The sequence below is a fragment of the Orcinus orca genome, chromosome 5 (genome assembly GCF_937001465.1).
Source record: "Orcinus orca chromosome 5, mOrcOrc1.1, whole genome shotgun sequence".
NCBI classification, from domain to species: Eukaryota; Metazoa; Chordata; class Mammalia; order Artiodactyla; family Delphinidae; genus Orcinus; species Orcinus orca.
Window position 1 is genome coordinate 64,913,673 of NC_064563.1, and position 25,208 is coordinate 64,938,880.

Consider the following 25,208-nt stretch of genomic DNA (forward strand, 5'->3'; position numbering starts at 1 on the left):
AACTGAACTTGAGGTTTCAAGGGTTTGGCTTGTGGTAGTACAGTAGGGAATAATGTGTGTGAGATATTAATTCGTTATCATGAGAAATGAATGTCAGCAGGTTTAGAATTGGAAAGAGCACCTTAAAGAGCGGGGTGACTTGGGACTGGCTGTGACTCTGAAACCGTGCACCTCAAATTGGGACTTGAACCCATGCTGCTGGGACTCGAACCTGGCCAAAACCTGCAGTCTTCCAACTGAGATCACTTAGGACTTAATGAAGCTCAGGTTCTTGACATCTCATTGCAGAAAGAATTCAGTGAGAGACAAAGTGATAGGTAAGAAGTGGATTTATTTAGAGAGAAACACACTCCACAGACAGAGTGTGGGCCATCTCAGAGGGTGAGAAAGGCAGCAGGGTATGGGGTTGTCAGTTTTTATAGGGGTATGTAATTTCATAGGCTAATAGTGGGAGGAATATTCCAGCTATTTCAGGAAGGAGCGGGGATTCCCAGAAATTGGGCTACCACCCAGTTTTTGATCCTTATGGTCGGTCTTGGAACTGTCATGGTGCCTGTGGGTGTGTCATTTAGCTTCTGATGTGTTACAGTGAGCACATACTGAGGCTCAAGGTCTAGTGGAAGTCAACTTGTCCGCCATCTTGGACCCATTTGGTTCTAATCAGTTTATGTCATGTCCTCGGGCTATGTCATTCTTTCAAAGGTTGTGCCCTGCCCCCTTCCCTCCTGTTTCAACTCCACTAGCTGTGGGGACTTAGATGAGTCACTAAGTCACCCCTCCCAACCCCTGGTTATTCCTCTGTTGTCAATTTGGAAACTATCTTCACTGCCTCCCTTACAGATTATTGGGAGAAGCAAATTGTATGGTATGCATGAAGATATTTTTAAAACAATAAATTTCCAGATGGATATTATTACTGTTTTTGTTAGGAAGGATCAAATGCCTCAAAGTTGAATTTAGCCAACTGGAAAATACTGACAAGCCCCCCAGGGAGGGCTTAAAGATAATTAACTCAAATTCGGGGTTATGGAATAAAAGCATTTAGAAGACTAAAGCTAAAGAACTGGATTTAAAACATTTGATAGTCATCGATTAAACAGAGCAGGATCCTGTGGGGCCCTCCCAGGTACAAATCCTTTCCATGTCCCTCATTTCTTGTTTGTAGGAAATGGACTTCATTCAACCTCCTTGACCTTCCATGAGTTCCAAAAGGCAGATTCAAACAGTTGCTAATCAGGAAAGGGAGGGAATGAAAAAACAGGGGAGGAATAGTCAAGAAACAATAGTACAGCCATGGGACAGGGTCCTGGTTCCTCCTCAAGGAATATACATAACAATATCTTCGAGTCTTCTGTAGGAACTAAAGCCCCCACCCAGGTGGAGGATGGTAACTTCAGGCAGAGCACAAGATTCCTGGAGCACTGCCTTGTTACCTCACCACCAGCCAACTAGAAGAAAGTCACACACTCTGCAGCCCTCACCCCAAATTTTGCCTAAAAAACTTCTCCCTGGAAACCATTGGACAGTTTGGGATTTTTTGAGCATGAGCCACCTGTTCTCCTTGCTTGACCTTGCAATAAACCTTTCTCTGCTCCAAACTTGGACGTTTCAGTTTGTTTGGCCTCACTGTGCATTGGACACATGAATTTGTGTTCGGTAACATCTACATGGAATTAAGTGAAGACTTTAAAATGTGCTGTAGAAATGGCATAACCAAAAGGATTCAGTAGAAAACAATGTATAAATGTACCAATGAAAACATTAAAAGAACTAAACTGTTACTGAGTCCAAGCTCTAAACTGTTACTGAGTCCAAGCTCACTCTGCTCACTGTACAACAGGCCAATAAATTGGAAGAAAAGGTAACGAGGCGAGGAATAGCAACTTTATTTGGAAAGCTGGGCATCCGAGAAGATGGTGGACTAGTGTCCTAGAGTACCATCTTATCAGGGTCTGAATGCTAGTTTCTTTTACAGAACAGAAAGGGGGAGGAGATGAGGAAGTAAAGTAAAAAGGCCATAAGTCTTGCAAAATATCTCCTGGTTTTGGCCAGCCTCAGGAATGGGATGTGTTATTTTCTTCTTTCCTGCAGCCATTCACAGGTGGGCAGGGTCAGGATGTTTCCCTGTGAGCTGAATAAAGGCACTTTAGTTTAACATTCAGGCAGAGGGGCAGGGTTCCCCAAGGCAGGCCATTATGTATGCCTATAGCTATAGACAGAATGAAAGCAATGGAAAGCAAAGTCAAAGTAAAAGAAACAGATCCAACATGGAGTCAGATTTTGTTCTTCCCTGTTACAAAACTTGCCTTTTAAAATTAAAAGGATCACAGAAAGGATTTTTTTTTTTTTTGGAAAAGATTTTTTAATTCCATCATTTGTTGCCCTGAAGAGACATGACTGAAAACAAATTGAACCACTCAATGTAAAGGCTGATTTCTAGTTAAACAAATAGACTGATCACATATCCTTTCCAATTCAAGTCCTCACCAAAACGTCTGTGAGAAAAAGGTATAATTCTATTATAACAAAGAGAATAGAAGAAGAGATATCAGTAAATGTAACAAAATTTTATGACACAAAAAGTAGATTGTCTTATTGTTACCAAACCAAACTTGGGTCTGCTTGCCTGAGACAGGAAGGGGGCAGGGCACAACCTTTAAAAGAATGACATAAACTGATTAGAACCAACTAGGTCCAAGATGGCGGAAGAGTCAACTTCCACTAGAACTTGAGCCTCAGTATATGCTCATTGTAACACATCAGCAAGCTAAATGACACGTCTACAGGTGTCATGACAGTTCCAAGGCCAACCATAAAGGTCAAAACGTGGGCGGTGGCCCAATTCCTGGAAATCCCCACCTCTTCCCCAAAATCACTGGAATATTCCTCCCATTCATTAGCCTGTGAAATTACCCACTCCTATAAAAACTGACAACCCCGTACCCTGGTGCTTCTCTTGCCTTCTGAGATGGCCCACACTCTGTCTATGGAGTGTGTATCTCCCTGAATAAACCTTCTTTCACTTTAGTATGGCTCACTCTTGCTTTCCTGCACAAAGCCAAGAACCCACACTTGGTGGCTGTCCCAAGGACTCACCTGAGACCTGGGACATGACCATCCTTTTGCACCCCACTTTCTTTCCTGCAACATACCCACCACACAGAAAAGCCAATTTACTGATACCAGTTGTGGTGAAGGAAAGTACAGCGCTTATTGCAGTGTCCAGCAAAGAGTGTGGGTGGCTCATGCTCAAAAGGCCTAAACTCCTTGATGGTTTTCAGGGAAGTGGCTTTAAAGACAACATTTGGGGCTTCCCTGGTGGCACAGTGGTTGAGATTCTGCCTGCCGACGCAGGGGACACAGGTTCGTGCCCCGGTCTGGGAAGATCCCACGTGCCGCGGAGCGGCTGGGCCCGTGAGCCATGGCCACTAAGCCTGCACGTCCGGAGCCTGTGCTCCACAACGGGAGAGGCCACAACAGTGAGAGGCACGCGTACCACAAAAAAAAAAAAAAGACAACATTTGGGTGCAGGGGCTGGAGGATTCGTAACTTTTTTCTTCTGATGGGTCAGTGGTGAGGTAACGGTGATGTTTCAGGAATCTCAATCATTAACCTTCTGGTTCCATCCAGTATGGGTCTAGTGCTTATGTTCAGCAGTAGTCACCATCCTCTGCCTGAGTGAGGGTTTTATTTCCTGAAGAACAACTTCAAAGATATACATCAGATTGTTATGTGTATCCCTTGAGGAGGAACTAGGACTCTGCTTTATCACTGAAGTATTGTCGTTACTTTTGTTGTTTAACTGCTTTTTCTTTGTTTCTGAAGGAGTTTTCTTCACTTCCCTAATTAGTAACTGCCTGGGCCTGCTCTTTGGAACTTAGGGAACGCCTAAAAGACTAAAGCCTTTTTCTACAAACAAGAAATGGGGGACACAGAGAGGCTTTTTTTTTTTTTTTTTTTGCTTTACGCGGGCCTCTCACTGCTGAGGCATCTCCCATTGCGGAGCACAGGCTCCGGACGCGCAGGCTCAGCAGCCATGACTCACGGGCCCAGCCGCTCCGAGGCATGTGGGATCCTCCCAGACCGGGGCACGAACCCGTGTCCCCTGCATCGGCAGGCAGACTCTCAACCACTGCGCCACCAGGGAAGCGCTCAGAGAGGCTATTTTACCCTGGAGGGCCCCGGAGGGTCCTGCTTAGTTTCAATCCCCCATTTTCTTTGATACTCCTCAATCCTGAAGGGAACAGGTGCAGGACAAGAAAGGAAATAAAGTTTTGGATAGAGAGGTTGATCAGAAACTTGGCAGGGGAAGTCGGTTCTAGGGGATCTCGGTTTCATTAGAAAATGGGAGAGAGCTATGAAAATTGTCCGTAGAAGGGGCTCCCGTGGAGAGCAAACCAGTGTGCCCTGCAGAACCATTGGGCAGCTAAGGATTTGGTGGTATCAGGAGCCACAGAAGGTGGGAGATGCTACGGAAGTCTGAAAACAGAATTGGTTGAAAGTCCACACATGGAGCATTGGACCCCTCCCCCGCCAATATTGTGGTGATTCAGAGTGTCTGTTGATGGCAGGGAGGAGGGGGAGGCAGGGCTACCTACCTGGGCCAGAAGCATTTATGTTCGTGTTGTTCCTAAAATACTCAGAAGGACCTCTGCATTGAGGGAGTGGATCAGGATTGAATGTCAACATTGCCAATCATGTCTTCCCAAAGGGAAGTGAGAGAGGAGGAAGAGCTCCCTTCTCCAAAACAGCTTCTTAGAGAGTACCCAGCCCTCTCTCCACTCAGACCCCAAAATTGAGGATTAAAACTTCTCAAACATTCAGAAGAAGGAGGAGGAGAAAAAAAAAAAAACAAGGTCTCACAAGCAGGGGCTTTAAAACACAATATCATACCATTGTTGGGCATTGGTTTAAATGGACCCTCGAGTGGCAAATAACCCTTGGCCTGATTCACTCTGTGCTCTGAAGTTTCCACCTAATGCTTACAAACTATCAGCAGCCCAGAGAAAGGAGTCACCCCTGATTTTGGTCTGTGACTCAAACACGAAAACTGAAACTTGGAGACAGAAAAAACTTGGAATCCACCACCCCACAACAACCTACAAGACTGAGGTGACTGATTTTCGGAAATAGAACAATTTGAGGAAAGGAAATTAGTTCCCATGTTCTCTCCTTACTCTCCTTACTCTGCATATGTTGGTTAAGACACTAGAAAATAATCAGTGACTTAACTTCTACCTGTAGCCCTGTTATTTGCTTATGTCATCAGGCAACTGCTAACTTCTTTGTTTCTCAACCCTAAAATACATAACAATATGCAAAAGTGCACGGTCGTTAACAGGACAGAATCTCTAACATGAGAAGAACTGGGTTCAAATCCCAATGCCCCCCTACTTATTAGCTCGATGAGCTTGGGCCATTCATTACTTAACCTCTCTGAACCTCAATTTCCCCATCTACAGAACTATGGCTATAAGCCATAGAATCATTGTAAGGATCAAATGAGATTATGTGTACAGAAAAGCTTCCAAAAAAAACCCAAAACTTCATTGCATATAAGGTTCTGTATTAGTTTCCTTTGGCTGCTGTAACAAATTGCTACAAACTTTGAGGCTGCATTCCATTTCATGGCCCCTTCTTTTGTCCTCAAAGCCTACAGGGTGGCGTTTTGATTCAGTGTCCACTTGCCTTCTTCTTCTATGTCAGATCTCTCTCTGCCTCTTTTTCTTTTTCTTTTTTTTAGATTTTATTGAAGTATAGTTGATTTACAATGTTGCGTTAATTTCTTCTGTCTAGCAAAGTGACTCATTTATTCTTTTTCATATTCTTTCCCATTATGGTTTGTTACAGGATATTGAATATAGTTCCCTGTGCTATACAGTAGTACCTTGTTGTTTCCTTTGCCTCTTTCTTAAAAAGACACCTATGAACCTTTAAAAATTGTAACTCACTATATTGTACACCTGTAACTTATATAATGTACATCAACTGTACTTCAATTTTAAAAACAGAGAGAGAGAGAGAGAGAGACACCTGTGATTGCATTCAGGGCTCACCTGGATAATCTCCTATCTCAAGATCTTTTATTCACACCTGCAAAGTCTTTCTTACCATATAAAATAACATTTGCACAGTCCAGAGATTAGGCTGTCTTTGGCACCATTGTTCAGTTTACCACAGGTTTTATCTACAAATTATGCTTTGGAGACGGAGGAGAGTCCAGTGACTTTTTTTTTTTTTAACATCTTTATTGGGGTATAATTGCTTTACAATGGTGTGTTAGTTTCTGCTTTATAACAAAGTGAATCAGTTATACATATACATATGTTCCCATATCTCTTCCCTCTTGCGTCTCCCTCCCTCCCACCCTCCAGTGACTTTTAAAATCATCAAGTCTATTGAAAATAAATTGTCCCTGACACCCAGGCTCTCCCATAGCCTATTTCACCCTGGGTTACAACCAACAGAATAGGAAGATAACCCTATCCTGGCTACTACAAGCCAAGAAGGGAAGCTTCGCCTGCCACCCTGCCATAGCTGTGGTCTTCATGAAGCCTGGGAAAGGCTGCTGATCCATCAGAATCTCTGCAAGTGTTGCTCTGTCACCTGTGCCTTGCCTGCCCAGGTGGGGCTCTTTGCAAATGCCAAGTGTGCAGGCAGGCAGTAGAACTCCAGCAGAGGCATGGGAGGTGTTTCTTTCCTCTGGAGTACAGACCTGGAGGCCTGCCAAGGCTAGCACCAAAGGTTGGGACTACACACTCTCTTCTCCCTTGGCTAGGGGTGGGATACCAGGCCCTCTGTGTAGATAAGGAGCTCCTGTTTAGATAGTACCATCTGGCATGGTGCCCTGTCATTAGTATTGGCAGGGTGGATTTTTTTCTTTAGTTTGGCAAGTCTATGTCATGTAATTCCCAGGCCATGTTGTTCACGTATTTCACTTGGCCCTACTTTATAGACTTGGCAATTCTCTCAGTATATGTGATTTGGTCTACAAGCAAGAGATTCGAGAAGCATGGGAACCAACATTTGTTGAGTGCTTATTATGTGCCAGGCACTCTGCTAGCTTATGTCATTTCATTTTGTTTTTATAACAAACACATCATGCAAGTGAGGAAATTGGGGCTCAACTAGTTTAAAGGTTAATTTACTTTCTCAAAATCATAAAGTTAATAAGAGGCAGAGTTTAGAGTCATACTAGTCAGACAGGGGTGTGTTTGACGCCCAAACCATTGTTTTCCCACTGTACTCCTCCACCTAAGGGAAGGAGAGGAGGGGTACAGTGGGAAAACAGTGGGAAACAGTACAGTGGGAAGCAGAGGCTGACCATAGCTACGACTCAGTGGTTTGTTTTGGAGTTCCTTAATTACCAGCAGTAGATTATTCCCTAGTTAAAATCCTAACTACCAAATCAGTGGCTAAATGACAAGTAAGTAGCACACAACTGAGAAATTGCTCAGCAAACTAAAATCAAATATTATTCTGCTTTGTTGCCTGTGGGACAGTGATCTCCAATTTTTTTAACTCTTTTTTTTTTTTTTTTTTTTGTGGTATGCGGGCCTCTCACTGTTGTGGCCTCTCCTGTTGCGGAGCACAGGCTCCGGATGCGCAGGCTCAGCGGCCATGGCTCACGGGCCCAGCCGCTCTGCGGCATGTGGGATCCTCCCAGACCGGGGCACGAACCCGTGTCCCCTGCATCGGCAGGCGGACTCTCAACCACTGCGCCACCAGGGAAGCCCTCCAATTTTTTTGATTATGCATCCTAGTCAATAAAAAGTTATTGAGCACACACCCTCAATAAATGTATATTTATTTTTATAAACTGTATACAGGAACTATTCATAGAAAAAGCCCACAGGGAATTCCCTGGTGGTCCAGTGGTTAGGACTCCGAGCTTTCACTACCGAGAGCCTAGGTTCAATCCCTGGTCGGAAAACTAAGACCCTACAAGCTGCGCAGGCGCGGAAGAACACACACACACACACACACACACACACACACACACACACAAGTAAACATTTATAATGCAATATTTTACAGTTAGAAGCTCTAATATTTTCTTTCCATATTTGAATGAGTCAGCTTGCATCATTCCTGTATGAACAGTCCACCTGGAAGACCACTGTCATGTGCAGTTACGGTTACCATACAGACCCACTGGTGTATACCCAGACTCATTTATCAACATCTAAGAAAACCCCAGCAATGATTAGAATGGCCTATAATGAAAGATTACTGCTTCTGCAGACAAAAAAATTCAGGTGACGCTACAGCCTCTTCCACATGGCCAAACAGAATCCCACATCCCTTCCTGCCCAGGTGGCACTCTGATCCCCGGGGAACATTTGCCTAGCTCTTCCCTAAATGTTCTGATTCCCATAGCTAGTGTGTTTAAAAGTGGTCCTGGGGCTTCCCTGGTGGCGCAGTGGTTGAGAGTCCGCCTGCCGATGCAGGGGACATGGGTTCGTGCCCTGGTCCGGGAAGATCCCACATGCCGCGGAGCGGCTGGGCCCGTGAGCCATGGCCGCTGAGCCTACGCGTCCGGAGCCTGTGCTCCGTAACGGGAGAGGCCACAACAGTGAGAGGCCCGCATACCGCAAAAAAAAAAAAAAAAAAAAAGTGGCCCTGAATTGAAGAATATACCATAGAAACTCAGACTTTCGCTTAAACTTTGGTTTTAAAGAACTTGCCCTGAATTTGGGGAAAGGTGCCCTGAATTTATAGGAAATCATTCAGTCACAAAGTGCATCCAACCCTCTGCCTCATTAAGTCTAATTTATGTTTTCTTTCAGGAACAAGTACCTTTAGGTTTGTCTGTCCTGTAGAATGTCTAAAGCCCACCTCCCTGAGTGAGATGGCTCTCTATAATGTCTGTAAATTTCCCATTCTCTGTGGCTTGTCTGAGCCAAGGAGAGAGGCTGTCCTGGTAGCATGACCCCACTAACAGGGATTTCTTTCTCCTGGACCACAGATGGGTCAGAATGAACCCAACATACTGGGCAAAGCAGCCGGTGCTGTGGGTGTGGCCTTGAGGGTATGAGAATGGGGGGAGGAAAAGGGTGATTATCTAGAGAGGACTGTTCAAGGAGGTAATCAAACAAAGAAGAGGGTCTGCAGTAAATATCACAAGTCACAGTTCAAATCCAAGCTTAAAGAGCCTGTGAATTCCAGCAAAGCTGTAACTGCCACCTGGGCAAATACCTGAGAGAGGAGGGCTGTTCCCTTCAGCTAGCTTTTACATGCTCACTGAGACATGGGGGCAAGAAGACCAACTCCAAGGTGAAATGCCCGGGCTGGCAAACTTTACTGGACCCAGGATCACATGGGAACCTTGTTAAAAATGAGAATCTAATTCAGTAGACTCTGGGGGAAAACAAGGGACAGAGACTATGAATCTGCATTTTAAACAAACACCCTAAAGGATTCTGATGCAGGTGGTCCATGGACCACATTTTAAGAAGCACTGAAATACGTTATAGCAGTGCTCAGGCTACTAGGCTACTACTGGAAACATAGTTTTCTGAGGTTTAAATGATGTATATGTGCATAAATGATTTAAATGATCATATTAGTTAATGTATGCTATGTATTTTTCCCACTGAAAGAGTTATCTAAAAATCATCCCATGTTGAATTAAGTGCTACCAATAAAAAGTTCAAAACTAGGAGGCAAGGAATATAACGGATGAACAAGCAATAGCAATTATGATTCTCTCCTATTGGTGGGGTGCAGCACCCTTTAGGAGTTAACCTTAAAAAAGTATGTCATAGGTCCCCAAATTGATGGGTGTAGAGTTTATATTATTCCTGTAATAATTTCTATTTCACATTATACTTCTCTCTTTTTAAAAATAATTCATGGCTCAAAAGCAATACAAGCTTTTCTCTAACATTAGAGTCAGGCTTAATGTTTTAAGACTTAGAGAGAAAAGACCATAATAGTGTTGCCAGGTGCTATTCAGATCTTGCGACAACCAAGAAAATTACAAAAACTTGAAAACAAGGAGAGAAGCATTGGGTTGATAGTAAACACACTGTTACAGAGCAACAGATAATGGTGAAATCAGTCTAAAAATGTGGATTTACAGATTTGTTAAAGGACGTTGGTTTTACTTTTAGTGTAGTGACACCTAATGATGAAAAGACCCATCAGGATGCAGCAGTGGCAGAGGGTTTGGGTTTGATGTTTGGTGGGAATTAAAGGAGAAGGCTTCGTAGGTTCTGAAGATAAAAAGTAAACCTCTATGATGCCTTTTTGTCTTGTTTCTGCTCATTGTTAATGGGGATATCACATGATTTCTGTTGGAGTTCAGTTTGTTTCTTTGTTGCTTTCTGTTTACTAATTTTCTGTGAATTACTTGATTTAACTGCCCACATAACTGTGATATTGACATACCTTCCAATGCGATAATCTGCTCCTGTATTTTGTGCTAGTGTTTAGTGGAGTGTTTGTTTAGCTACATGTGCTGCGACTCCCTGTATAGAAATTCATTCGGATTTATGTTGCTGCTTGCTTTGTGCCCATTTTTACTGATATATTTACTCTGTCCGTATAGACTATGCAGAAATTTATTCTAATGTATTTCATGTTGTAACTCACTTATTGGTACCAACATTTAATAAAATACAGTCTCATTATTTGCTTTTACAGTATGATGTGTAGGGTAGGGGGCTTAATTTACCAGTCAGTTTGTTATGTTTTATTTTCTTCTAGTCACCAATATTCAGTGATAATCAATATATTTCTTTAGAACGATGTATTTTATATTTTTCCAAGGTTAGTGGAAAATTATCATATATTGTATATTGCATCATATGAACAAAACTATATTTTCCCCCGTCAACAAGCACTTTTTTTAAAATATATATATTTATTTATTTATTTGGCTGCATCGGGTCTGGCACGTGGGATCTGTCGTTGCAGCACGTAGGCTGTTCTCTAGTTGTGGCGTGTGGACTCCAGAGCACGCAGGCTCCGTAGTTGAGGCGTGCGGGCTTTCTAGTTGTGGTGCACGGGCTCTAGAGCACGTGGGCTCAGTAGGTGCGGCACGCGGGCTTAGTTGCCCCATGACATGTGGGATCCTAGTTCCCCGACCAAGGATTGAACCCACGTCCCCAGCATTGGAAGGTGGATTCCTGACCACTGGACCACCAGGGAAGTCCCCACAACAGGCACTTTTAAATCACTTTTAATACAAGTTTAGAAATAGATCTATTATTGTTTCCTGTGTTGCAGGCAGTTTTACATGGGTTGTTTTATTTAATTTTTATGGCAATCCTAAGAGGTACTATTATCATCCCTATTTTGTAGAGGATGGAACTAAGACTCAGTGAAAGGACGTGACTGCCCAAGTCACACAGCCAGTAATTGGGCTTTGGAGAAAGTACCAAGACTCCTCAGCCCCTGCCCCTATCTGTGTGATCCTATCTGCCCTAAGGGGACCCTCCTGGCTTCAGTTGTGTACGTTGGCCAAGGAAGGGAACAGATGGAGATGTCCATGCCTTGTGCTATCAACAGTGAGTAGAGAGAGTCACAAACAGGAGTCAGTTCATTCAGGTTCCTCTTCCATCTCCAATTCCACTGCTAGTGGCCTAGGGCACCCAGGCCGGTCATCACCTTCTGACCTTGAGTTTCTTCAGAGTGCAAAATTATGGATGATTTTGGATCATCCAATGATTATCGACAGCTTGTCAGTTCTAAGTGCTAGAAATTAACTTCCCTTCCGTGTCTGTAGGTGGAAGAGAGTGGTGTTGGAAAGCTAAATTTCTGGTAAGCCTGTTCAGTCCCATCTTTATAACCCTCTGACACCATATTCTTTATTCTTTATCCTGCACTTACCATACACCAAACATCAGATATTCTCTCATTTAATAATCCCCCAGAGAACTTTAAAAGGTCAATGGTGTTATTCTCATTTTACAAGAAAGGAGATTGAGTCTCAGAAAAAGATAACTAACTTATATAAAGACACAGCCAGTAAGTAGTAGAATTAAAAGTGGAACCCAGGTCTATCTCCCTCCGAGCCCCTGCAATGAACCACCACATTCTCCTGCTCATCCAGCCGTGCTATGCATGGGTTCACTAGAGAGATGGAGGAGGTAGGACCCCATCCCCTTCTCTATCTGTGGCTACAATTTTATGAATAAGAATGTGTATGTAATATGACTTGTAATCTCTTCAAGTGCCCCACTTCCTTCCTCTTCCATCCTCTAAGATGGCTAAGATTAACTGCTTATGAGCCATCAAATAGAGTACAGCATAGAGGACTTAGAAGACAAAATCACTTATGTGATTTTGGCAATACAGTTACTCTGTAAAATATGTTGGTAAAATAGGACTGAGAATGTTTTCTCTGTCTCGCAGGACTGTTACGAAAATCAAATTCATTCTTTCACCTATTCATTCATTGAACAAATATTTGTTTTTGTTTTTTATTTAGGAGAGTGAGAGGCTAGCCTAGTTAGTTGGAGGGAGGTTTAAGCTTACAGTTTTTCATGTTTGTCTTTTAACTTTTTATTTTATATTGGAGTATAGTTGATTAACAATGTTGTGATAGTTTCAGGCATACAGCAAAGTGATTCAGTTATACACCTACATGTATCTCTTCTTTTTCAAATTCTTTTCCCATTTAGGTTGTCATTGAACAAATATTTGTTGTGTCCCTGTTCTGTGAAAGGTGTTGTTCTGGATGCTGGTAATAAAATGGTGAACAAGGGGCTTCCCTGGTGGCGCAGTGGTTGAGAGTCCGCCTGCCGATGCAGGGGACACGGGTTCATGCCCCGGTCCAGGAAGATCCCACATGCCGCGGAGCGGCTGGGCCCGTGAGCCATGGCCGCTGAGCCTGCGCGTCCGGAGCCTGTGCTCCGCAACGGGAGAGGGCACAACAGTGAGAGGCCCGCGTACCACAAAAAAAAAAAAAAAAAAAAATGGTGAACAAAATAGGCAAAACCTTGTCCTCATGGAGCTTATATCCTAATAGAGGAAAATAAAACAAACAATGAAAGTGTGAACAAATAAATGATTGATGATGATTTCAGATTGAGATAAATATTATAATGGCAGGAGGTAGGCAATTTTAGATGAGGATGGAGATGAGGGTAGGGGTGGGGGAGGACCAAGAAGGAATCTGGAAAAGGTGACATCTTTAGCTACTTGTAAAGCATAAGAAACAAATGGCCATCTAAAGAGCATTCCAGGAAGAGGGAACAAGTGCAAAGTTCCCAAGGTGGCAACAAGCTGAGCACATTTGAGGAAGGTGAGGAAGGGAAGAAAGGCCAGTGTGGCTAGAGCACAGTGAGCAAGGGACCAGAGGTTGAAACAAGGAAGGAGAGAGGCGTGTAAGAAGGTTGCTTTCAGTTTTAGCGCAAAGGAAGGTATTAACTTGTTTGAAGCTAAGGAGTGACATGATCTGAATAATGTTTAAAAGAGATCTTTATGGCTGGTGTGTGGGGAATGAATTGGGGGTGGAGGGAAGGGCTAGCAGGGATGCAGGAGACTAGGTTGAAGGCTACTGCTGGAATCCTGGGCAAGGCTGGATTGGGGCGGAGAGATGGGACAGACGAGGGAAAGGGGGGGAATCAAGGATGACACATGAGACAACATATGTGAAAAGGATTGCTCAGCTGTAGCAAACTAAGGGATTATCATTAGATTATGGCTTCCTGGAGGGATGACAGAGAGGATTCCTGCTGAGAAAGAGAGAGAGGAACAAAAAGGTTGATGATCAGGGACCCTAAATACAAAGTTCTCCATGATTTCCCTAGGTCTGTCCCTCCTATATGGAAATTCTGTTCCAAAGGTTTAAAATGAGGGGTCTGTCCAGTTTTCAAGCCATTTATATCTTTTTTAAATTTTATTATTTTGCTGATTATTTTAATGGAAAAAAAACACATAACATTAAATTTACCATCTTAACCTTTTTTTAAAATTGAAGTATAGCTGAATTACAATGTTGTGTTAGTTTCAAGTGTACAGAAAAGTGATATAGTTTTATATATACATATAATATATACATCTATATTATATATATATTCCTTTTTTTAAAATTAATTAATTAATTTATTTTTTGGCTGCGTTGGGTCTTCGTTTCTGTGCGAGGGTTTTCTCTAGTTGCGGCAAGCGGGGGCCACTCTTCATCACGGTGCGCGGGCCTCTCACTATCGCGGCCTCTCGTTGCGGAGCACAGGCTCCAGACGCGCAGGCTCGGTAGTTGTGGCTCACGGGCCTAGTTGCTCCGTGGCATGTGGGATCTTCCCAGACCAGGGCTCGAACCCGTGTCCCCTGCATTGGCAGGCAGATTCTCAGCCACTGCGCCACCAAGGAAGACCTATATATTCCTTTTTAGGTTATTTTCCATGATAGTTTATTATAAGATATCGAATATAGTTCCCTGTTTCTTTTATATATAGTCGTGTGTGGCTATTAATCCCAAATTCCTAATTCATCCCTCCCCCTCCGCTTTCCCCTTTAGTAACCATAGTTTGTTTTCTATGACTCTGGGTACCATCTTAACCGTTTCTAAGTGTACAGTGCAGCAGTGTTAAGTATATTCACATTGTTGTGCCAACAGATTTCTAGTTTATCATCTTGCAAAACTGACACTAACCATTAAACACTAATTCCCCATCTCCCTCTCCCATTTATACTGTATCTTGAACATAGATCCAAACAACTGTATTCATTCTCCACAAACTTAGGCTTCATCCCTTGGTATTTATCCTTTATATTTGAAAATGGCAGTGAAATTAATCAATGTCCAAAACATTCAACTTAATTGGATTTTGTTTTCAAAGAATTTGATTCATTAAATCAAAAGCTATACAGTCTAGTTCCACCAGGGAGCATTCTCTGGTACCTGTAACTTGGTGTTTTTCATCAGGGTGATGTCAGCATGTTCGGTGGGGCCATTCTTCCCTGTGCTGCGCTCTCTGGGCAGTCAGTGCAGGATGGTAAGCATCACTGCACCCCACCCCCACTAAACACCAGTCTCATCCTAATCATTGTGACAACCAGAAACACCCCCTCACATTTCCAAACACCCCTTGGGGAGCATTGACCCACCCTAGCAGAGATCCACGAATTGTGCATTTATTAGGGCCCCTTGACTCAAGGGAATCTTGTCTATTACAGTCATATGGCCTAATGCAACTATGTCATCACAAGTCCATGATACTGACATGGTTCTAGCTACTTATTCTGCAAGAAATAATTATGTTTTCCCACACTCTTTTCCCCTACAAGCAACTGCTTGGACTTTTTGGCCAAGTCCCTTGGGCCCACACTTCTCTGAAGTAATTGTCATTAAGTAAGAAGGTCTTAATGAGAGAGTCCTGCCCTGTTTCGCTCACCTGCCCGCCCAGTTCTGCCACCACTTGTGCTTTTTATTTCCTTATATAGACCCAAGGAGGGGTGTGCCCAGGAGCACAGAGGGTGCCAGGAAGAGGCTGGGTTAGAGTGGCTTGCATGCTACAGGACTGGTTCAAAAAAGGAAGATCTGAGTAAGGGCCATCATCACCATCACACCATTGGCACACACTACCTTTTCAGGGCAAAAGCCATTGCCTTGAAGAATAGTCCAGTTTTGTCAGAGAGAGAGAGACGGACAGACAGAATGCAGCAAACTTTATCCAACAAGACACGATGACTCACTCCTCCCCTGCAGGTTTCTCAGGTTCTTCTGGCACTGGGTAGTTTGATCTGATAGTGAGAACCAAAGATAGACTACCTCATGGCTCTGCCTCTGATTCAGAGCAAGGTTTTCTTCTTCTTTTGATGAGTTTATTACTCACCACAATAAGCCACAGCCACCAAACTTGTTATTTGGCTTGTCTGGGAGCCTCTCAGAGAAAGGAGTATATATTCCACAGCACAGTTATAAAATTTATGTCACCTCCAATTATATCTGTACTTTTACCTCGTAAAACTGATGACAAGTTGTCTGTATTGTGTCATGATGAGGTTGCATTATCTACTTCTTGTCATGACAAGACAGACAATTACCCCATTTTCACTGGAAGCTACAAAGCTAAGATACAGACTCTGTATCCCTTTTTGTTTTTTTCCTAGCTCACACATCAGTTTACAGTAATATAATCTTCTGTGAAGTCTCCTGGGGAGAAAAGCAATTTGGACGTCCCCACTGTAACTTGATTCACAGACTCTGTTGAATGCAGCAGACACCTCATGTTACTGTCTTATCGATCCTGGACACACATGATAGATGCCTCGTCTTCTCTCCATTCTTCCTCCAAGCATCTCTCTTTACACCCTTTCTCTCAGCCTCCCCACCAGTCTCAGATGGGGGATGTATTGCTTCCTTTCCCATCTGCTCTTTCCACCACTGTCTGTCTTACCTCCTTCCCTGTTCAGTTGAATCCTCTCTATCTTCTTCACCCCCTACTAATCCACTGGCCCTTTTTTCTGTCTACCCTCTGAAACAAGCCTCCTCTGTCCTAGATATAAAACAAAGCAAACAAAAAGCCTTGGCTAAGCCGCTTCATTAGTAAACTACCCTGCCCCTCTCCTTCCTTTCTCTGCCAAACTCCTGGTCTCCACCCACTGCTTCCACTTTTATATTAACCACTCACTTTAATCTAGTTCCACCTCTAGAGCCCAGCGAATCTACAATCTCCTGTGATGTTCACCTCATCTCTCCACAGCTGACTATCCATTTTTTGAGAGGTTCTCTTTCTTTGAATTCCAAGAGAGTTTTCTAATCATCCTCCCATCTCTGTTTCTTTTGCTCTTCATCACTCTCTTCTCCACAACCACTCCTCCAGAAATCTCACCCACACTCACTCAATTCTCGCCTTGCAAGGCACTTTGAAGCAGCTGTGCCTACCCGAGTGGCATGTCCTCATTTTCACAGACTTTGCTCCCTGAATTGCAGCAGGTGGAGACTAGATGTCTGGCAGGGGAAAAGGGCCTGATTCATTCCTAGCCTTGTGTTTCTTGACATTCCTGTCCATCAACCCATTTCTCAATCTACTATTACAGACTTCCCTCTCCCCTCAGATCATCACATTGTTCCATCTTGCCAACACATATACTTATTATATCTTGGATCCTGAGTTTTCTCCTGAGGTTTAATTCTACATTTTAACCAAGTGCTAAATATTTCCACTTGATTTCCCTGTCATCACCTCAAACTGAAAGCCGAAGAATAAATGTACTTACTCCTGAGGGAGTAGGGGGGAACATGGTTCCATCATTTCACTTAGTCTCCAAATTCCAGTCATTTTTGCTTCCTCTTCCTGTTCTAGTCAACAAGCCCTCTGAATTCTTCCTCTGTACTTTTCTTTCCTTCCTATTTCCACTACCAGCATCTTGATTTCTCTACCTTGTTTGCCATTCGATTAATCTTCATAAAACCCTGCTCACAAACTTCTATTGCCTGTAGTAATCAGAAGTCTTCCTGTTGCAGATAAAAGAACCCAGTTCCTACTGACAAATTAAAAAAGAAATGTATTGGTTCACACCTTACTGAAAAGGCCAAGGGTATCTGCCTTCAAGCATGGTTGCCCTGGTGTCTAGGTATCTAGACATCACTAGTGTCTAGACGTCACTGAGAGTCTCTCTCCCTTCATCTCTTTGCTATGGGTTGGCTTCACTCTCAGGCACACTCTTCCTAAGGGTGACAAAACAGCTACCACTACCCGCAGACTTATACTGAAGAAATGTAGCATCATTAGCAGAAAGAGAGGACTCTTTCTCAATAGTCCAGCAGAAGTCCTAACACAGACTCTGATATGCAAGACCTGGGTCATGGACCCATCCCTAGAGCCTGGGGTGATGTCAACCCATCCAACCTACATAGAGTAAGAGTGGGAAAAGCGTGGTTCCTTAGAAAATAAAGGTGCTATTACAAGATGAGGGGATGAGCTTATCTGTAAGCAGAGGCAACAGATGTCCAATACACTGTCCCTTGACTGTACAGTACAATTAAATTCCCTTAGTCTGACATTCTAGATCCTTCTACCTTAATGTAGCCTAAAACTTCCTTCCTTTTTGCTCACCCCTTATTCAACACAAGCCTTTCAGTTGAGCCAATCTTTTTTCCCCCAGCTTTACTGAGATATAATTGACAAATAACACTGCGTAGGTTTAAAATGCATAACATAGTGATTTTATATAAGCACGTATTGCAAAATGATTACCACAATAAGGTTAGTTAACATCTCCATCACCTCACAGAGTTACAAGTTTTTTGAGCTTAATCCTAACTATTTGTTATTCTCCGATCTTTCCATGGTCTTCCTATCTTTACATCTTTGCTAATGCCACTACCCCGCTCAACTCTTCAAATTCTATCCATCCTCCAAACCCAAGATTAGTCCACTCTCTTTCGGGTCCACCTAACCCTCCAGATTGCAATGATCTATGCTTTTATTCACTAGATTAACATTTATTGACTATGACCTGGGCCAAACAGAGTATCACTCAAAAATCGGAAGCAGGACACAGTATCTGTTGTCAGGTTGTGGACATGTAACCAAAAGATCAGTAAAGACAGAAAAAGCTGGTATGGAAATAAATATTTATTTGGAATGAAAAAATAAATTACAAGCAATTACAAATTTTGAAAAGTTGATATGTCACAAAATCACAAGATCCAAAAAACAACAGTATTTTTGTTGATTAACTGCCTGGCACCCCTCTATAATATTTACTTGTTTAGAACATTTTTGGCTGTATAGTCTTTCATCACATCTTCATTTGACAATTATTTTGTAATATTTCCTATAAAGAAAATAAAAAGATAATTCAGTATTTGAAGCTTTTTGCTCTTACTATTGATATATTGCAGAACTTTTTTTTTTAACGTTTATTTATTTGGCTGTACAATGTCTTAGTTGCGGCATGCAGGATCTTCCTGGCCGCATGCGAGATCTTCGTTGCGGCCTGTGGGATCTAGTTCCCTGACCAGGGATCGAAGCTGGGCCCCCTGCATTGGGAGTCTTGACCACTGGACCACCAGCGAAATCCCTGCAGAACTTATTTTAGCTTCACAACTCATATTTGATAATGTCATGTCAATATTTAGGATGCTGTCAAATTTGAGAAAAGCTCTATTATCAGATTTTTTTCTATTTATGATTTATCAGATTCAGAAAATTTTTTCATAGACTAGCTTCTGGCTCCTAATATTTTAAACCTCGTTTTTCCTCCATGACATGCTGCCACTGGTACTGGTCTCTGTGGAACATACACATCTCATGATAAGAATGTGATCACTTTTTTTTTTGTGGGCATGAGTTTGTAAGCTATTTAATATTCTGGAAACTCTGTCTTTTGGAGATGTCCCTCTTAAAGCCCTCAGTCCTTCTGGTGTGCAATGACCCAGTTGGCCCTGCACTATTGGGTGGAGAATGACATGTGAGTCAGCACGGAGGTTGGTAGGAATGTTCTTTGAAGCCATTCCATTTCCTACACTGGAATGGCTAGCAACAACATTACCCATGGAAGTGACAGTGAACCATGTAAATATATTTTACTAAAACCTACACTGAATATATTTTCAGCTCTGCTTCTGGCCTTGACATTTTGTGAATAGGAGTGACCTTGTGTGCTTTGGAAGGCAGCTTAACCCTCTCTGAGTCAGGCTGAAGTTATACATGGAAAAATAGAAAAGAAGGAGTTGAGGAGCTGATACAGTCATCTTCAGGGCAAGAACAGCTCCCAGTACCTCTTGAGATTGGGTGTAGCACACAGAAATAAAATCCCAGATCTCCTTCCCGCAGGCTTCTTCTCACGTTCCCTAATCGGACCGAGCACTCTATACTCCAGAGCACTTCCTTCCCCAAAGGGGGAGCATCCCAGATCAGCAGGCACAGCTGTCCCACTGCTGAGGCTTCTCTAACCACCTAGACTAGTTCCACAAGTCCTTCCCAGTTCAAAGAAGTGTGAGCCCAAGAGAACTGGCCAAAAATCCCAGCTGATGTGGAGGTCAGAAAGCAATGCTGAGCTAAAATGCAGTACCCGACACGGCCAGTGGTAGAATTCTAATGCCCGTTCCCTAAGTGGTGTTCCCCAAACAGCACATGCCGACCGGTACCTGTTCCCGGGCTGGAGTGGCAGCTGACCCAGCCACCCCACCCCTGATCGCCACGGCCGTCTGTTCTTTCTCCTTCCCTGTAACTGAGCTGCGAAAAATGGTAGTGTTTTTTTCAAGATGAATTTTAATACATGGAAAGCATGCCAGAGCAATGTTTTTAGTTTTCTCCTGTTAGAGCTGAAACTCCACTTTCAGGTGCCATTCCCCCTGTGCAGGATAGTGTTTCTTCCACAGAAGAAACAGACCTCAGAGAACTGTGCAAGGAAGGCCTGGCCCAGAATAAACTGAAGTTTTTCAAAACTGCAGGCCTCCATCCTTGATCTTTTATCATTCTTTTGAGTGACTTTAAGGACCAAAATAAGTGGTTTAATACAAAGCCAGGAGAAATAGTAAACTAATAAAAGGAGCCAAAAGTTTTCCTCAGGTTAATTCTATCACGTTGAAATTAAAAAAAAAAAAAAAAAAAAGGGTAAATGTAGAATACCGTGATGGAGTTAAAAATTCTCCAGATGCTTGCAGAAGTACAAGAAGATATAAAAACAGTTAATGGAATGTTACTGTGTGTCAACCACTATTATAAGAGCTTTACTTGTGTTTACCATATCTTAGATGAGTTGATGGTAAAGGCTGTGTGAGTACTGGCTATCATTAATTCATCTAGCAAGGTTGTAAGGATTAGAAATGGTGTAGGTATCCTGCCTGGCACATAGTAGGTGCTCAGTAAACATTGGCTAATACTAGTTTCTAAAGAAAGCTTGAAGGATCCTATACCCTTTAATATAGAGTGATTCTTCAATCTTAGTTGGAGGGATGTGAATAAAGATAATAATTGCCTCCAGTTAGTTGTAGGACAATAAGTCCGAGGACGGAGTGGATTTATTTTGTGTGGCCCTGTAGGAAGGATAAAAAACAATGAGTGGAAAGCGCTGGTGAAAAGGAAGAAGGGAGGGAGGGAGAGGGAAAGGGAGAAAGAGAAGAACAGAGGAAGGATTTAGGGACTGTCTTGAGTTCCCACATGTCTGTGGGGCTACTCTAGAAAGGGTAGGAACAGACCTCTGACAAGGACAATTATAATGGGAATGCAAACAGCATACAAGCTTCAGATAAGGGATATTTTTACCACTAATCTAATACCAAACCGCACTTCAAACTTTACCCAGATGACTTGAGATATGAAAGTAAGTGCCTTGGAGACTTTTCATCAGAGCTCAAGCTTCACAGGACAAAGTTTTCCACCAAATGGAGTTCTAATGAATGAAGCAAAGGATAAGGTTGATTCCTGTATTAACTAATAGGTAACTTCCACATCACTATTTTTAAAAGCGTCTTCAAATTAACAAGAGAGTAAACGTTCCCCTATCAGACCAGCATTCCTGAGGCCAGTAACTCAGTGAGTTTTGTTTTTTTTTTTTTTTTTTGCTGCTGCTGCTGCCAGAGAACAGTGGATAATATTTATAAAGCTTTAAGGAGTTCATTAGTCAAGTGAATGTGATAATGTAATTCTCAGAATATGCTGGATCTTTTTTGCAAAGTGAAGAATTGCTCCTCCTGTAATAGCTAATTCAACACCTATAAACATTTAAAAAATAAAACATTAGACAAATGTAAGGTACCATTTTTATTATTTTCACAGTCTCAGTCAACATATTTCTTGTCAAAGTGAGCTTCATTATACCTATTTTTTTTTCTTTAAAAAAGGGCTTTTTAAAAATTCACTTTAAAGAACCAATTTAGAGCTTAAAAAACCAAAATCTATGTTAACTGGATAAGGTATACTTCTATATAAAATATTTTACAAAAATGTTATAGGGGCTTCCCTTGTGGCGCAGTGGTTAAGAATCCGCCTGCCAATGCAGGGGACGTGGCTTCGAGCCCTGGTCCGGGAAGATCCCACATGCCGCGGAGCAACTAAGCCCATGCACCACAACTACTGAGCCTGCGCTCTAGAGCCCGTGAGCCACAACTACTGAAGCTCGTGTGCCTAGAGCCCGTGCTCCGCAACAAGAGAAGCCACCGCAGTGAGAAGCTCACTGCAACGAAGAGTAGCCCTCACTCGCCACAACTAGAGAAAGCCCGCGCGCAGCAATGAAGACCCAACGCAGCCAAAAATAAAAATAAAATAAGTAAATTTATTTTTTAAATGTTATAAAGTTCACTTTAACATAGTCTCAGAGTCACACTTCTAATTTTCACTTGATTTAAAATCAACCAATGGCAAATGCAAACCCCTGTCAGGCATTTTGTAGAACATTATACATTTAACACACTAATATATAACTTAGTGTATAGTATGGTACAATGGTTAAACTGAGTTGATGCTAGAGATTACTGGTCCAAATCTAGGCTCCACCACACACTAGCTATTAACTTAGTCAAGCTATTGAAACTTCTGTGCCTTACCTATAAAATGGAAATAATGAGTATCCAGCTCATCAGGCTGTTCCAAGTTAATACAAAGAAAGCACAGGCATATAGTAATTGGTCAATGAATGTTAGGTACCATTGTTATTAGTACAAATATTAAAGGAGGAAGAAAATATATCACATTTCAGAAAAACTGACTGATGCTGAGTTAAAATACAGTATCCTAAGTAACCAATTGTAAAAGTGTTAATACCTATCTATTAAATGATGTTCCCACAAACAATAAATACCTATATTGGCATGAAAAGTTAACATTTTATTTCAGAGACACACATTTCTTGTTTGTTCTTGCATGCAAACATTGAGGCAAGCAGTACCTTTTGCGTGTATGTCACTGTGTAGGTGTTGTAAGGGGTGCATGTGTATCAGAGAGTCTCAGAGTCCCATGTGATTCCACGGTAACGTTTTTTCACTCTGATGATTGAGATCATACTCAGTAATTGTTCGAGACAATCACATTTGATAACACACAGTGAATTTTCTGAAGTTTCATTATTATAAGAAGCAAATATGTCATAGACATCATATGCAATACTTTTTAACAAAAGAATAAGTAACAGTTATCCATAACTAACTGGTGGGATGGATTACATACCATGATAGTTTACAGTGGTGCCTCATTCTATCGTTAAAATAGAAATAGTAGCTAGCATTTACTAAATATGTGTCAGGCATCGTTCTAAGTGATTTACATGTATTTTTTTCATTCTGTCCCTGCAACAACCCTGTGAAGTAGATATCATTATCCTCATTTTATGGAGAGTCTGAGAGGTTAAGTAATTTGTTCAACATCACACAAAAGTTGTGAAGGCAAGATTCAAAACCGTAGAGTCCAATTTCTGAGCCTCTGTTATTCACCACCTCATCATGCTGAAAAGAGATAAATTATCGATCAACTCTCCACTTTCAAAAAGGGTTTCCTAGAAGAATTTTATCAACATATCTTAATACTTTAAAAATATGACATAATTTATAAAATTGTGCATCACACATCTCAGGAGCACATCATTTGCATAAACTGGTTTTTATTAGTGAACTAATAAGTTCACTCTGGGAAAACAGCATATTATTCTCCTTTTAAAATGATTTTCACCTTCAAGTTATCTAGTTAAATGCCTTAAAATCAGTCTATACATGGATCTTTATTTAATATACCTGAAACACAAACTTAAGATACACAAACCTAAAAATATGATTATCTATTTTGAAATACATATATATATATATAAAACATATATGTATATATGTGCTAGAGAATCCTGCAGGGCACAAATAAATTGCAAAAAACTATGATTAGTACCTTCAAAGAAAAAAGATAAAATGTTAAATTCATGAATCAAAAACAGGATGATAATATTTATATTATCATACATGATGCATATGTAGAACAGGAGGAATGTTTAATGATATTACAGGGAAAATGGTTTGGGAATCTGTTTTCCCCTTAGACAGCTAGTAGAGAATGTCTCTTTCTAAAGTATGAAGTCTGAAATGCCCCCGTGAACCAAAGTAGGAGAGGAAATGCCACAAATGAACACAGATCAGACCTAAACCTGGGCTACAAGTTCTTCCCAGTTCCAGGAGGCAGGCACTGGAAATTTATATCAGAATCATATATTTATCTTTAGTGTAGTTTATAGTAAAGCGTATAGAGTTTTCATCCCAAAGTAGATTTTTTTTTTTTTTTTTTTTTGGCTGCGCTGGGTCTTTGTTGCTGGGTGCAGTCTTTCTCTAGTTGCTGTGAGTGGGGGCTACTCTTCATTGCAGCGTGCGAGCTTCTCACTGCGGTGGCTTCTCTTGTGGAGCACCGGCTCTAGGTGTGCGGGCTCAGTAGTTGTGGGACGCGGACTCTAGAGCGCAGGCTCAGTAGTTGTGGTGCACATGCTTAGTTGCCCTGAGGCATGTGGGGTCTTCCTGGACCAGGGACTGAACCCATGTCCCCTGCATTAGCAGGCGGATTCTTAACCACGGGCTCACCAGGGAAGTCCCGAAAGTAGATTTTAATCAAACATAAATGCCTTTATTGTCTTCACAAAAATCCCAAGATAAAAACGTCTTTGAGGGACTGGTATAGACCTGTGTCAGGATAATTTTTTTTAATTCTAAATTACCCAGTCTTCCCGTTTTTTCTCTTCTTTCAGTCTCAAGCAAGAAGGAAGGTCCTTTGTAATTTCTCACCTTAGGAATTTTGACAGAACTGAAAGCATGTACATATGAAATCAGAGGCTCTTCTGATCTTTTGAGAAACCTAAGTCCATAAATGACATAATCATGGGTGTCCAAGAGGGGAAGAGGAGAGAGGAAAGCATTTTTAAAATCAGAAAAGAGAGAGAGCCGAGATTCTGGGAGACTGGACAGGGGACAGAAGTCAGCGGATTCTCTGGAGCACCAGGGACCAGCTGCATCACTTAACAGCAGAGCCACAGGATGAGGCAGGGCCTCCGAGAGGAAGGCCTATAGTGCTCCTAAGGACAGACCCTGGCTCTCCCAGGATTCTCCTTTCCCAGGCATGGCCCAGAAGCAGCTAAGCCCTCAGGCCATGCTGATGAGACACAGGCCTGGCAGCAGAAGCCAGGGTGAGCCATTGATCAGTGACCAGAGTGGTCCGTATCTCCCCAGAATCTCAGCACAGTTCTGTGGCAAGAGCCAGTCAAGACAGTGAGTGAATTCTCTGCCTGTTCTGCAGGATGGGGGCTCAGAGTCAGATTTCAGTTGACTTAGGGAAAATGGAGAA

At 42.2% G+C, this 25,208-nt stretch overlaps 2 long non-coding RNA genes across 3 annotated transcripts in view; one reads left to right on the plus strand and one right to left on the minus strand.

Moving 5' to 3' along the window:
* Positions 1-25,208, plus strand: part of LOC125964569 (uncharacterized) — a 348,406-nt gene that overhangs the window by 155,900 nt on the left and 167,298 nt on the right. The window lies entirely within an intron of this gene.
* The window catches only part of LOC117196055 (uncharacterized), a 28,833-nt gene continuing 25,784 nt past the window's right edge, over positions 22,160-25,208 (minus strand). For both annotated transcript variants that reach the window (XR_004476029.2, XR_007477710.1), the window contains one exon: positions 22,160-23,344. This is a non-coding gene — a long non-coding RNA (uncharacterized LOC117196055). The remainder of the gene's footprint in view (positions 23,345-25,208) is intronic.